Raw genomic sequence first — 13,808 nt, 5'->3', positions numbered from 1 at the left:
TTGCAATTTGGTCCTGTATCGGTTGTGGGCGTGGCTCTATGCTAATTGTGTACATGCTTTTTTTTTTTTCTTTCTTTTTTTTTTTTTCCTCCTTATTTGTTTTATTGTACTTATACTGAGTTTTATTATTAAATAATTTTAAGATTTACTTAAGAGTCAATTGAACTCGACTGCCATTTTGTTTTAGTTGAGTTTCTTGTATAAGTGGAATAAATAAATAAAAAAATAAATAAATAAATATTCTTGATCAATATCAAATTCTGAATTGATTTGAGCATGTTGTTCAGTCCATTCGTCTGGCTGTCTGTCTAGTGGCAGTGAACGTTGTCCTGGCCGCACAAACGGATATATCGACTTAAAATTTTGCACCACCTTAAAAATTCTGACATGCAAGTTCATATTGGAAATGGGCTACATCGGTCGAAAGCCCCACGTACGGCATAGCGTAACCTGATAACACGTCGTCCATTTTTTACTCATTACGTAAAAGTTTCAAAGGATAGGCAATAGCAATTTGACCTCGTTTTCTCCATAAAGAGAGTTAGTCACCCATGTTTAGCGATGTATGAAAATTAGGTAAAACTAGTCACCATGCAATTGCATATAATAATTTGCATAAGCAAAGAAATAATAGAAACTTCTTCAGTAAGCCTTAATAACTTAAGTTTAATACCCTACTACCATTCGGCAATGACTTAAGTGTTTCCTATCTCGTTATATAATGCGAGACAATTCTTTTCTTTTTCTACGAATTTCCTCGCGTGGATTGCTTTAAAATATTTATAAGCTTTTCCTATATAACTCTGGCATCAATTTATATTAACGTGTTTCACATAAAATATTAATTAACAACATCAATCCAAAATAAGGGGTTATTTCACATCGTTCATTTGTTGTAAAGTCCAAATTAATTTCGATTGTGACAGCCACAGAAACGATTTCGTGCGATATCGAACGGTGACGTTTCGCTTGAGTTGCATACTCGGAGTAGCTGTGGTTTTAGTAGACGATTAACATATAATTTTCCTGACAATAGCTCACGACGATCTAAATGTCTCCTTTTGTTATATGTTTTAACCGGAATAGCAGTAACACTTATCGATGGGACATACAGCCACTTGGACGCGACCACCATCTCCCTATGTGCTCCTCTTCCCTCACTTCTTTCTGAACGTCGCTATGCTACACGAATTAGAGACACTATCTGAGTCATTGGCCACATTAAAAAAAAAAACATTACGGCTAACTTAGTTTTTTCCCCATTTTTCAGTTATGGATATAAAACTGGAAGAATTCGGTCGAACTATAAATTGAAAGGATAATTGAGTAAGTGAAACTTACTAACGGTTAAATGTGTTAACAATTACGGAGCCCATATGGCACCCGCCATATACTTGATGAAATTAAATATTCATTAACGTAACTCCATAATTTATTTTGCATATTTTTCACTATTAAAATGCCTCATACAAGAATATTTGCGATTGCGTATAACAATTACACTATAACGCTACAACCACTCATCATCAGTTAGGTACATATATTGGAATAAACTTACTTCTTTATGAAACGTTGTAGCGTTATATATTGAAATTTTTTCCTTTTTTTTGCAAGTGAACAAACAGCAACAGCAAGAAATGGATGGAAAAAATTAAATGACGGCTAACGGCAACCAGGCAGGTAAGGAATAGTAGTCGTAGACGTCGCATTGCATTTGGTTCTTTTTTTATTTCCGCTTTTATTCTTCGTTTTTTTGTCTGTAAATTTGGGTTGTTCTAAAAGGTGTTGATGTAAGTAAGAGTGCGCTGGTATACAGCAATGCGTTAAACGTTATATCAACTCATGTGAGAAAACTAACAAGGTGGCACGCATATCTATAAAGATGCAAACACAGTTTTTTTGCTTGAATTTTTAAAAAAATTTTTCAATTTGATTCTTTGTTAAAATTGTTCATTTTTCTGTTTTTCGAAAAACTGCACAATATCTCGGCGCTAAAACGCAGTTGCAAAGTTCGTTTCTTCTCTCTCATGCGTACAAAAATACATCATGGACCATTACTTGAGAGTATATACAATAGGTCTTCTTGTTTTCTCTTTGCCTTAGCGTGTCTCAAATAGATAATTAGTATACTTTTAGGCTTAATTTCCTCCACTCAGTTCATGTAAAAGTTATAATTGTTTTTAACCACATGCCATACACATGCGCCGACGACGTTTATTTATGCATGCTTTTATATTTACACTTGCATGCATATATGCATGCCTACATATATCAGCACTTATGTAAACACTTGTATAACTAATGGGGCTTAATAATTTGTTGCTTCCGTTTAAACGCAAAAGATAAACAACTTCCGTTCCGCGTTCGCTCCTGACGTATAAAATGTAGGTAACAGGTTGACTGCCTGTTGTTATTAGTGTTACTAATATGTAGCTAAACGGAAATTTAAGTTACTGAACTTGTTTGCTTTTCATTACACTTATAATACACATTTCACAAACTTGGAAAACAAAGACTATTTATGTTAAATTAAATTTAATTGTGTTCCTTCGTCACTTATTCGTTATGGTTTTTATTTTTCTTAATCTCTCAAATCTAAAATTAAATAGCTTTCGGTGTACTTTCGTTTCTGTTTATTATCTTTTTTGTTTTTTTCTTTTAAATTTACTACTTTCTCTTGTTCTTTAAAAATATTTTTCTCACTTCGATAATTCTGAAGTATTCTTATTTACTTTTTAATTTGTTTATAAAACTAAAATATAGAAAAAACTGGCCCAAGCCGCTATTAGAACGAGAAAAAAATTCGTATTCGTTTAAAAACGAATTTTTGCGAGTTCTTAACTTAAGAAAAATAGGACAAAATCGCCAAATTGCAGAATAATTGCAAAGGCATCCATGAGGCTTTTCGAGACATGCCATCACCTACCAATTGTGCTAAATTTTAAATCGATCTTTGCTTCAAGTTGCATGCTATTGCATTTCTTCATAATACCGTTCATATTTCATTGTCTTATCATTTTTAAAATCTTATCTGTACCTGTAAATAAGAAATATTTATATTGATTACCAATTTTACATCTTTGCGAATGTTCCAAGCACAGACAGATATAACGCATTTGCAGACATATCCACTTTTTCAGTGGCGTCGTTGTGGTGGCTTTCAATCGATGTCCGCACTGAAAGGATTGCCATGACATATCCATTCTTGCTTATAGTTCTTGAAATCATGATCCTCTCGAGTGTTATGAATGTCATGCTGCAACAGAACATCTAACGAAATTATTCTGTACTTCTTCTTTTACCATCTAGAAGTCTTCAGTCTATTCTATTTCACTCCACTTAATTTAGTGGATGACATAGCAGTGAAGGGATTGTGCAGATTGTGGAGATATTGTCGGACCGGTTATTTCTACTTTATTCACCTATTAGTATCTACTTTATATTAATTCACCTTTAAATTTTTTTATCACATTACTTAGTTATTTTAGTGTTTAAAAGCTTTTCTTTCAGTTTATTCGTTTATTTACATACTTTCATGCTCAATTGATAGCAATTATAGCGTGGGTTTATTAAAAGTAACTAATATGAGTGAAAACGTCATGGCGTTCCCAACAGACGGCATTACAATCGCGCTGTAATACTGCCCTTATTGAGCTCTCCAAGGGCCCGTTTGACAGGTGACATTTATTTTGGAGAAGAACAAAATTCTATAGCAAATTCTTATATTTCACAATATCTCTCCGATCAAAACGACATCTTTTTGTAGGCTTGTAATGACTATGCTTCATCAAAATCAGCAGCTTCTTTTCTGATGAATATCCATGAAATTCTTTAAAGCGTTTAGACGAACTGAAGAACTAAACATTAAGCAACGTATTACTTCTGTAGATATTCTCTCTATAGATTGTTATCTATCTATTGACGAAAAGAGATCACAAAATTGAGGTAAAGCGTGCAAACCCGATAAAAAAGCAGGAGAAAGCCAGACTACACATATCTTTAATGGGCGTGCACAAATTCATAGGGGGCGTCTGGGCTGTTTTGAAGCATTCACGGCATAACCCAGGTTTTGTTCTGCCCGTCTTATTTCGCTCTCTGTATAATTCACTTAATGGTATAAGTTGATTTCGAAGGAGAATTGAGCATAATATGTTTACCAGGATTTTGGCAAAGAGTATTAATTAATCAAACGGCAAATGAAAATTATATCCACCTTCTAGGTTTTCAAAACTAAAAGAGAAGAGGTAAAATATTTCACGTAGCGTTTTGATGAATTTCGAATCATATGCTCTATCATCAATATTTATTTAAGTTATTGTTTGGTGGCCCCGACTCTACTTATGTCGATATTACAAGCAGATTAATAAAAATAATGAACCTCTGTCCATTAAAGAAAAGTAAGAAAACAACAATAAATGCCTATTTGATCATACATAATTTATTGTTTACCTAATTAAATTTTAATGAGTTTGCGAAAAAAAATAATAAAATTTTTTGTTAGATCTCCGATCCCATCTCTCCACGTACGCAATCAAGAAAAGTATTAAACCGGCAGCGGACAATTCGTTCGAGTAAGTATGAAGAATGAAAGAACAAAATATCCGTTTTTAAACGGTATCCTAAAAAGGCTGCAATCTGCGCTTAAAATCACATAAACTAAAGTAATAACAAACGTAAATAAGTAAAACTAATTTGCAATCCTTACTTGCGAACGTAATGTAGTCCAAGTCTCTATAGTTCATAACTTTTAGAACTATTAACACTTGCACTGAAGTTCCGGCCTAAAAATATAGCGGCTCTTGTGTGCGATGTTACCGGAGGATAACACTTTAGCATTTGGTTTTTAGGTGTATCATAAGATGATTCTGTCGCAAATTTGTAATAACCTAAACAACAAAACGAAATATAAATATAGCCAAAAGCAGGTACTCATTTTGACTCATCAGCTTTTGGTTTTTTCCTCATAGGCGATCGTGCTTCTCCTTCACCGCTTTGCGTCTTTCGAATGATTGGCCGTAATGAGCGCGAAACTATTCATTAAAATTGTATATAGGTGTTCGCCCCGCACTATCTAGCTGCTGTTGACTTTGTGAAACGTAACTTGTAGAACTTTGTAGATGGATCATTCGTCCTATTGCTACAAGAACGCACATATCTTGGGCATTCAAATGGTAGCTCTTGCGAATGTAAAAGACTGTGTTAGATATCTTTCAAGGTATATATTTGATAGAAGACTAAAATTTACTTTGTAATATAAAAGACTCTAAAATATTAAAAAACATAATAAAGACTTTAATTTCGAAGCAGTACAAACCACCTACCGTCATTAGTACCATGAACAGATTTCAAATGTACATTTCAACTGTTCAAATCGCTGGATACAAAAGCACATTTTGCATACATGGAAGTTAAATCTTCATCAAAAACATGTCAATTTTTTACCATCCAGAAAATAAATCTTATTACTCTGTTTATTGATTTGTAGACAATTGCATCGGTTTTCGATTCGAATACGCTATACCTCCCGTTGATTTGTAAACAATTTCATCTCTTTTTGATTCGAATTCACTATACCTCCTATTGATTTGAAAACAATTCTATCTTCCAATCGAATTCGCTATACCTCCCATTGATTTGTAAACAATTTAATCTGTTTTTCAATTGAATTCGCTATACCTCCCATTGATTTGTAAACAATTTCTTCTGTTTTTCAATCGAATTCGCTATACCTCCCGTTGATTTGTAAACAATTTCATCTGTTTTTCGATCGAATTCGCTATACCACCCATTTATTTGTACCAGATTCATACAGTAGCGCAATGTGAAGACCAATATGAATTGAATTTCCAGCAAAAATATATTATTGCCTTATTCGTTATAGGTACCTAAATTTGTTTACCAATTATGTTAACATTAAATTGTAAAATTCATAGTAGCATTAAAAAGGATCAAGAGGTTAACAATAATATATTGTGTTAAAATCACGTTTCTTTATTGTATTTGCATTGAATATTCCCTCGCTGTGTACATATGTGTAAATTTTTTAGACAATTATAAAGTGTAAACTAATTTAAAGTGGATAATATGTGCTCTATAATTATAATATCACACTTTACATTAATATAATAAGCTGAAGCTAAAGGTTATATACCATTATATTTTATTATAAACAAAAAAAAAAGGTTGAGAAAAAATGCATTACATTTCGTAGCTACTGACTTGTATCTTGATACTTTTTAAATTTTTCACGCCCTGCATTGATTTTTATTCAATTTTTCATGCCCTGCATTGATTTTTATTCAATTATTTTTATTCACGTACTTTGTTCCATACAGTGCAAGTTTTTTTTTGCTTTCAGACAAAAGTTTACTACAAAAATAAGAGTTATTTAGGCTCGATCAAGTTCATTAGGAGGGATAATTCATTTTAAGCTAACAAGCTAAGGGAAATTTAATGTCTATCTTATACTAATTATTTTTAAAAAGTAATTCAATGTATATAAGGAGAAGTAAAGAAAAAAAATAGTTCATGTATAAATAAATAAGAAAGAAAGAAACCAAGAAAGCATGTGCACAAGTAGCATTGAAGCACGCCCACTACCGATACAGATCCAAGTTTTCAAGTGAACCCCTAAGCCAATGCAACCACGCAAAAGCTTTGTGACCGATAACAATAAACAACACCAGTTAATTTTCGGGCCATATTGAGATGTAAGTTGGCTTAAAGACACAAATCGTACGTATTAAGCATAGTTGCTTTGATAGACTTCAAAGAGTTCGATATTGAGATTAAATGATAGACATCAATTAGGTTTCTGCAAACAACTCTGAACGAATTAATCAGCTCATAATTATATTTGCATTGAGTAAGCTTTATGTATTTAAAGTGTCTAAAGAAGCGAAAGTTTATCTCACCAAATAATTTAGGCGATTCTATTGAACGATTTATTAATTTAGTTAGGAAGCAAACATCAAGAATAAATCTACGTTTCTTAAGTGACGATAAGGATCAAAGAAGCAACTTATTTTCATAAGGAGACAGAGAAAAGACAAATAGTAAGAATTGCTTTTGAATGAATTCTAATGAATTTACATAACACCTATAGAAAAGAGGCCAAACAATAGAGGCAGACTTAAATAGTCTAACTAAGCAAATATGTACTGTTTTTGTAATGCAAGAATCTCTAATCTCCTTTTATCACCTCTTAATAAAACCTAGCACGGACTTACTTAAAGAGAGCTGAGTGTACGAATTAAAACGTAATCTTTGATCGAATAGAATCTCTAAATCCATGAACGAATCTACGTTTTCCAACTTATGTCAACCAATGAAATATTTCAGTAAGTAAATCAGTATTCAATGATTTCGTCTTTGAGAAAGAAAGCATTTTGCATTTTTTAGATTTAATTTCATAAAATTTAACGAGCATCATGTAACCAAATTATTTAAGTCAATTTGATACTAATATGATTGCAATGTGAAGGAGAAGGAAGAAAACAGTTTAACATGAAGCGGGAAGATCGTTAATGTACAAATTAAATAAGAGGGATCCTAAATGGCTGCCTTGAATGGTCCCACACGTCACGGTAAACTCATGCAAAGTTAAACAGAATCCTAAATGATCTGGTATGCTGATTGGGAGTTTGAAGATCAATAAGTTATGGGTAACCAAATCAAACGCTTTACTAGAAGTAATATATAGAACAACCGTGCGAAAGCCACTATAAAAACCTTTGCAAGTATGGCAAGTAAACTCTAAGAGATTCGTAACAGTTGATCTTCCCGTTAGGAAGCCACGCTAGAATGGAGAAATATAAGATTTAATAGCAAAAGCTAGATGCTAAGTAACAGTTCGTTGCAAAAATTTTGGTGTGAGACACTCAACTTGGCGATGCCTCTATAGTTCTCAACATGGTGTTTATTTCCATATTTACGAAACGGAAGGAAATTATCTACCGTCACAAAGCTGTTTTCAAGGACTTTGCAATAAGACCACATAACTCGTCAGAGTATGATTTTAGTATTCATGATCGAATGCCATCCGACGCACCACTATAATATATTTTAAAGTCCTCAAACCATGTAAAACATCGTTTTCTGGAATTACCAAGTTAGGAAACGGAACTGAGTTAGTGATCAAATATGGACAGTTAACAGTTCAATTGGAATCAGCAGTTGAAAAATGTTGTCAGCAGTAGTTAGCAAAGAGGTTTCAATACCACAAGAGAACTCGGAGTCATTGAAAGAAACCTGCGAGGGATATATGGAGATTTTTCCTTTGGAATTGACAAATCTTTAAAAATATTTAGGGTTGACAAGCAGTGAGGATTTTATCAACTGAAAGTATCTGCGATAACATTGGCTGTTGAGGTAATTAGTACCGTAATAACGTAAAAAATCTATGCGTCGCAGCAGAATGGGCGAAATAGTCGTAAGCAGAAACGCTTTTTATAAATTTTTTAAAAAGTTTGTATTTCTATTTTTGTAATATTTGATACCATTGTTAAGCGAACGGATACAGAAATAGCTGAATTTAATGTATTAATAGAACGACGATAGTAACGTTTCAACGTTCAGAAAAATCGAGCATAATATGAGATTTAAGAGGTACAGACATTGGCTTTATTAAAATCATTATGTTTATTTGAGGAAGATGGATTTGACACATTACAGTGGTTCAACAGACCATCATATCTGTAATGAAAGAATATGGAAATCGTTGGATGATGCGGACTCTAAGGTAAGCTCAAAAGATGGACAACGATTTGCAGAAGTTAGCAAAGCGAAGGTCAAGCAGTCTGCCATTGCAGTTAAGAGTACGATTATGTTGAAGTTCATTCCGATGATATAATTCATTGAAAAATTATTCAGTATTGAATGCTTTGATGACTTAAGTAAACCTAAAAGCGTTGTACATTTTTAATTCAATATTAACCACCTTTTCGCGACAGTATGAATAATTTCAACCATCATTTAGTGACTATTAGACTTTTTTGAGGTTCATGCAATTTCAGCAACGACCCAAGTTTACGCAAAGTATCTGTTGTGCACAAATTTTAATAAGAAGCAGAAGTCACTCGGTAACTCGGTCCATCTTGCACTTGACCGGATCAAGTGGAAAAAATTTTGTTCTAGAAGTAAGTAACTTGCTAATAAAATACAATTCCTTTCAATGTAACCTTCTCAGGGGCTTTAACTATGTGCGTTACTATTATTCTCTCTTGGGATCCCTCAAAAATACAGAAAGTTACAAAAAATAAAAGGAAACAATAAAACATAATGCGTATATTTAAAGATAAAGATAAAGATCCACACCGCATTGGTTTGTCTATTTTTGTTTTGAAGTCAATATTTTGGCATCAAAAAATCTACGCATAGAAGCTAAATTCAACAATTCGAACAAAATCGTATTGTAAATATTGCCCGATTTTTAATTTTTCATAAAGTGCACCCACATCGTATTTGATCTGAAATACATATGACCTGCTATCAATTGAATGGATCTTCGTTTGCTTTTCTGCTTTTTTGCTTTTTGCTTTTATAATCAAACTGTGTACATTATTTAAGCGCGGTTATTAACTTACGTAAACGTTCAATATCAGTATTAGCAATCTATAGGCTTTTACTAGCAAAATCGAAATGCTTAAAAAAATGTCTTACAGTTCTTCAAGAACAAGATAAATTCCCGAAACCACGCTTTTTTGTCTTACCTACCTCAGCATGCCGCTAAAATTTACAACTTCGCACCTAGAGCAGCAAGCTAAAAACAATTGTTCTTGAATATCTGCTGAACAAAGTCCATTTTTGCAAAAAGTGATTTTAACAAAATTACATGGATTTTAATTTTTCTTCATGGAAAAAACGAAAATCGGCCCTAAAAAGGAGCAATTTTTATGTTTTGAAATGTGACTGAGGTCTCATAAGAAAATATTATTTAGAAGCTGCGACCAAATTTTGAAGAAATCAAAGAAAAATTGAAAGAGCCAGCCCTACGCTAAGTACAGAAAACATTAAAAAAAATCGCTTCTAACGTTAACGGTATATACCTATTACTGATCGGAAGTAATGCTCAGAAAAACTACATTTTTGGTCAGGTAAAACTCCGTATCATTTCGGATTTTTCCCATTTAAAATAACATATAATCGGTAATGCTACTTCAAGTTTTTCTTTCTTTTAACCAATTTTAGACTTCGCATATTGTGTTGGAAATGTTATACCACTTATAACGTGATTTTTGACAAAAAGGAATTTTTACTTCTGTCTTTTCAAGTGATTCTTCTCTTTACGTCGGAAGAGGTTAAAGCAGATTTCTTCTACTTATTAAATCACTTATTGTCGGTAAACACGTCTTTGCAATTCAACTAAATCTGTTGATATTGATCGAACATCATTGAAAGCCACATTAAATAAACTAAATATCGCACTTCATTTATTACATTTAATAAATATTGCCCACACATACAATGTTCGATTTTAGAAGGACGGTAGGATTTATTTAGTATATTGCGTGCAAATTGAATGCGATAAAAAATATTGACTCTCCAGAAGATTGAAATTTTTCATATTGATTTTCTTCATTCAATTCTTACTTATCATATGCATGGGCGATTAAAATTAATCTGTGTTAACTTTATTGTTAGGCTCAATATTCTTGCGAATACATGTTGTTATATAATCCAATTACGCCCATCTATTCAGTCCGTTGAGCATATAAGTGTATTGGGTTTCTTGATACATTGACATCTTTAAAATACAGTAACAGTAAATGACCAAAAAATATATGGAATACAAAAACTTTATGGAATACATTTAATAATAATTATAATTATCATAACTTAAACACCCAAGGATAAATCTGCACTGTGAAGATTTCTTTAAATCGGAAGAGATCTTATGAATCAGTTTAGACTGCATTGTAACAGTTGTGACTTAGACATTATAAGCAGATGCGATTCTCCTAATTATTCTGATCAACATTAAAATCGTCCTGTAAAAAACTACTCGAATTTAATTAGAACTCTTTTGGGAAAGTCTTAAAACTTTATTAATGATACATAACTTGCTTGTCCTTCCTACCAATAGAAGGCATAAACATGAGTAGGAAGTGAAGGGGCTGTTTAAAAAGAGGTTTTCATTACGAACAGAAACAAATTCCATGCATTATTGGAATGGACCCCTTGTTCCTGTGATCTGCTATATATAAAATATTGGAGGGAAATGAAGTAATGTCCTTAAACCATAACAAAACAGAGGTTAAGCTGCATTCCGTTTCAACAAAGTCGTAAAAGCAACAAACTCACTCATTCATATAGTAACATATAAGGACGATTATTATGTAAAGTAATTTATCGCATAAGACACTAGTAGTAGATTCATAATACCCACATCTACTGGTAAACATGCTTAACTATCGGCGATTTTGATACATTTTTTGTTCAGTTACAGTTTTCCGCTTAATATTATTGAGTTATTCGCTGTAAATAGACGCTAATAACTGATCGCTCAAAATTACATTTTCGACATTCATCATTTTTGTTCTTGATTTAAAGAAATATGCTGTCGAAGCCCATCAAACACTTTTAGAAGATTATGGTTATGCTGCTCCATCATATTCCAGTTGCCGGTTTTGACTTCAACTGATGACATTGATGTTAATGACAAAGAGCTGCCTGGACGATCAAAAAAGTTCGAAAGCAATGAATTAGCATACCTATCGGAAGAAACCCCAGCTAAAACTTATGAATCAACTGTTTCTAGACGTTTACGTGGGATGGAAATAATCCAAAACCAGCAGAAATGACTATGATACGAATTGACTGAAAATACCATTTCAAAGAGTTTGAACTTCGCGCTTTTACAGCTTGACTGGCAAAAAAAAAGAAGAGTTTCCTGCATCGTATTGCGACTAGTGGTGAAAGGTGGATGTATACGAAAATCGCCACAGCAAAAGGTCATGGGTTAGTTCAGGAGAGCCATCCACGTCAACACCGAAGACGGCCGTTAAGTTTTTCTGCACATGTGATGGGATCAGCTAGATGCATTGTATTTACGAGCTGCTAAAACCGAACGAAATTGTTGTAACAGGTGTCTACCGACGTCAATGGAATAAATTGAACGATGATGTTTTGTTGAAAAGAGCCAAACAATAGCGATTAAAAGACGCAAGACATCCTCTTGCATGACAACGCTCGGCCGCACATTATAAGAGTTATCGTGGATACCCTATTGCAGTTCGTAGGAGGAGTCTTTCTCCACATAGCGTACTGACCAGAGGTAACGCCTTGGCTTGGCTGGAACGCGGCTTTTGAAATGCTGGAGAAGCACAAAAATGGGTCAATAATTGGATCGTTGCCGAAACAATAACGTTCTTTCGACACGGTTTGCTGTGGGAGACATTTCATACCGGCGAAGCAATCTTCCTAACGGGTTGATTACATAAATTACATAAATTATATGATTACATAAATTATAGAAAAATTTGTTTAAGATCAAGAAGGAAAAACGGAAATGGGTACAGTCATCAAAAGGCTAGCAATGGGACGCGTTTGTTAAACTAAAAACTAGATGGAATTATTCTAGAAAAAGTCACAAAATCTTACTTAGAATGCATTAAAACTTTTCGCAACCTTAATGTACCTCTGTGCTTCTGACCAAATCAACTTAAAAAAATATAAGTGCTACGGTAAAAACTTCAACTTGGGTGGAAAGAAAAACGTGTTCTTCTGCTTACGTGCATAGCTTGCGTTATTATAATATTGATAATTTATTACTTTTACATTCAAACTCTAACTTTGACAATCGTTTGGTACACATTACTCCCCTTTAACCTATACTTTATTTGTATCAAACGTAAATATCTTTCATTTCCAAAGAAATAAAAAATGTAAAGCTCATTAGCATTAGCAAGTTTTATGTTCCAAACTAAACCTAAAAGCAATAAGTAAAAAGGATGAATTAAGGTTTGAATAAGGAATTTGGCATCGTTCGACACACTTGAAAGGTAATAACATTTTTATTTTTTCTTTCTTTACGCAACTTTGCAATCCTTTAGAACATATGCAGAAATTGTTTGTACGAAGCGGTTAACTAATTTATTTTTTTTGTTAGAAAGTCTTGAACAACAAAAAGATTTTTTCTTATTAAACATTTATATTTGTTAGACATTAAAATTGCTTTATATCAATTCTTTTAAAGTAAATTTTATTTGTTAATTAATAATTTTATTTTTGAGAACTTATTTTTTTTATAAACGTTTCCTTATTTTATATAATATTATTTGTTACCAAGCACGGCATTCAAAGTTTTTTTCTCTTGACTTGTTTTCCTCCACTGTTTAACAATTGTTTGCAATGACAATGAGAATATTAAATGTGAACATTTTTGAAAAGCAAGGATAACATATATAAGCATACGAATAGATTCGTATGTGTCCATGTAAATATGTTATGAAGAATTACAATTATAACCTTTAGATACAGGGCATAGCACTGCTAAGTAAGCAGAACTTGTGCAAGTTTTTTCTACCCATATATTGCAAGAACAAAAACAATAAGGTCTTTGAAAAGACGGTAAATGACAGCAACAATAGTTAGAATTTTAAAGTACCAACCAAACAATAGTAACGATGTTCAGTTACAAATCCATTAGACAAAGGCAAGGTTTAAAAGAGTAACGACGGTAACGTCAATAGAAAATAAGTTAAAGTAACACACAATTTTTTTAATTTTATTTTCCTTTTTTTAATTTTTTTTTATGAAAAAATTCACTTCATTCTTTGATTTGTTAGATTTTTAATTTATGTATAAGC

The 13,808-nt window shown here is 32.7% G+C and overlaps 1 protein-coding gene across 2 annotated transcripts in view; it reads right to left on the bottom strand.

Annotated features, from left to right (window-relative positions):
* The window catches only part of LOC119642997 (gamma-aminobutyric acid type B receptor subunit 1), a 314,997-nt gene extending 301,214 nt beyond the window's left edge, over positions 1 to 13,783 (bottom strand). The window contains exon 1 of one of the 2 annotated variants that reach the window (XM_038042340.1): positions 13,611 to 13,783. The gene's annotated coding sequence lies outside the window, so the exon portion shown is untranslated. Of the gene's footprint in view, positions 1 to 1,558; positions 2,709 to 13,610 lie in introns of those variants that run through there. The other variant, XM_038042341.1, reaches the window with a different exon arrangement.
* Between the last annotated feature and the right edge of the window lie 25 nt (positions 13,784 to 13,808).

The sequence above is a fragment of the Glossina fuscipes genome, unplaced genomic scaffold, assembly GCF_014805625.2.
Source record: "Glossina fuscipes isolate IAEA_lab_2018 unplaced genomic scaffold, Yale_Gfus_2 303, whole genome shotgun sequence".
Classification (NCBI taxonomy): domain Eukaryota; kingdom Metazoa; phylum Arthropoda; class Insecta; order Diptera; family Glossinidae; genus Glossina; species Glossina fuscipes.
Note: the sequence above shows the minus strand (reverse complement) of the source record. Positions and strands in the feature narration are given on the sequence as shown.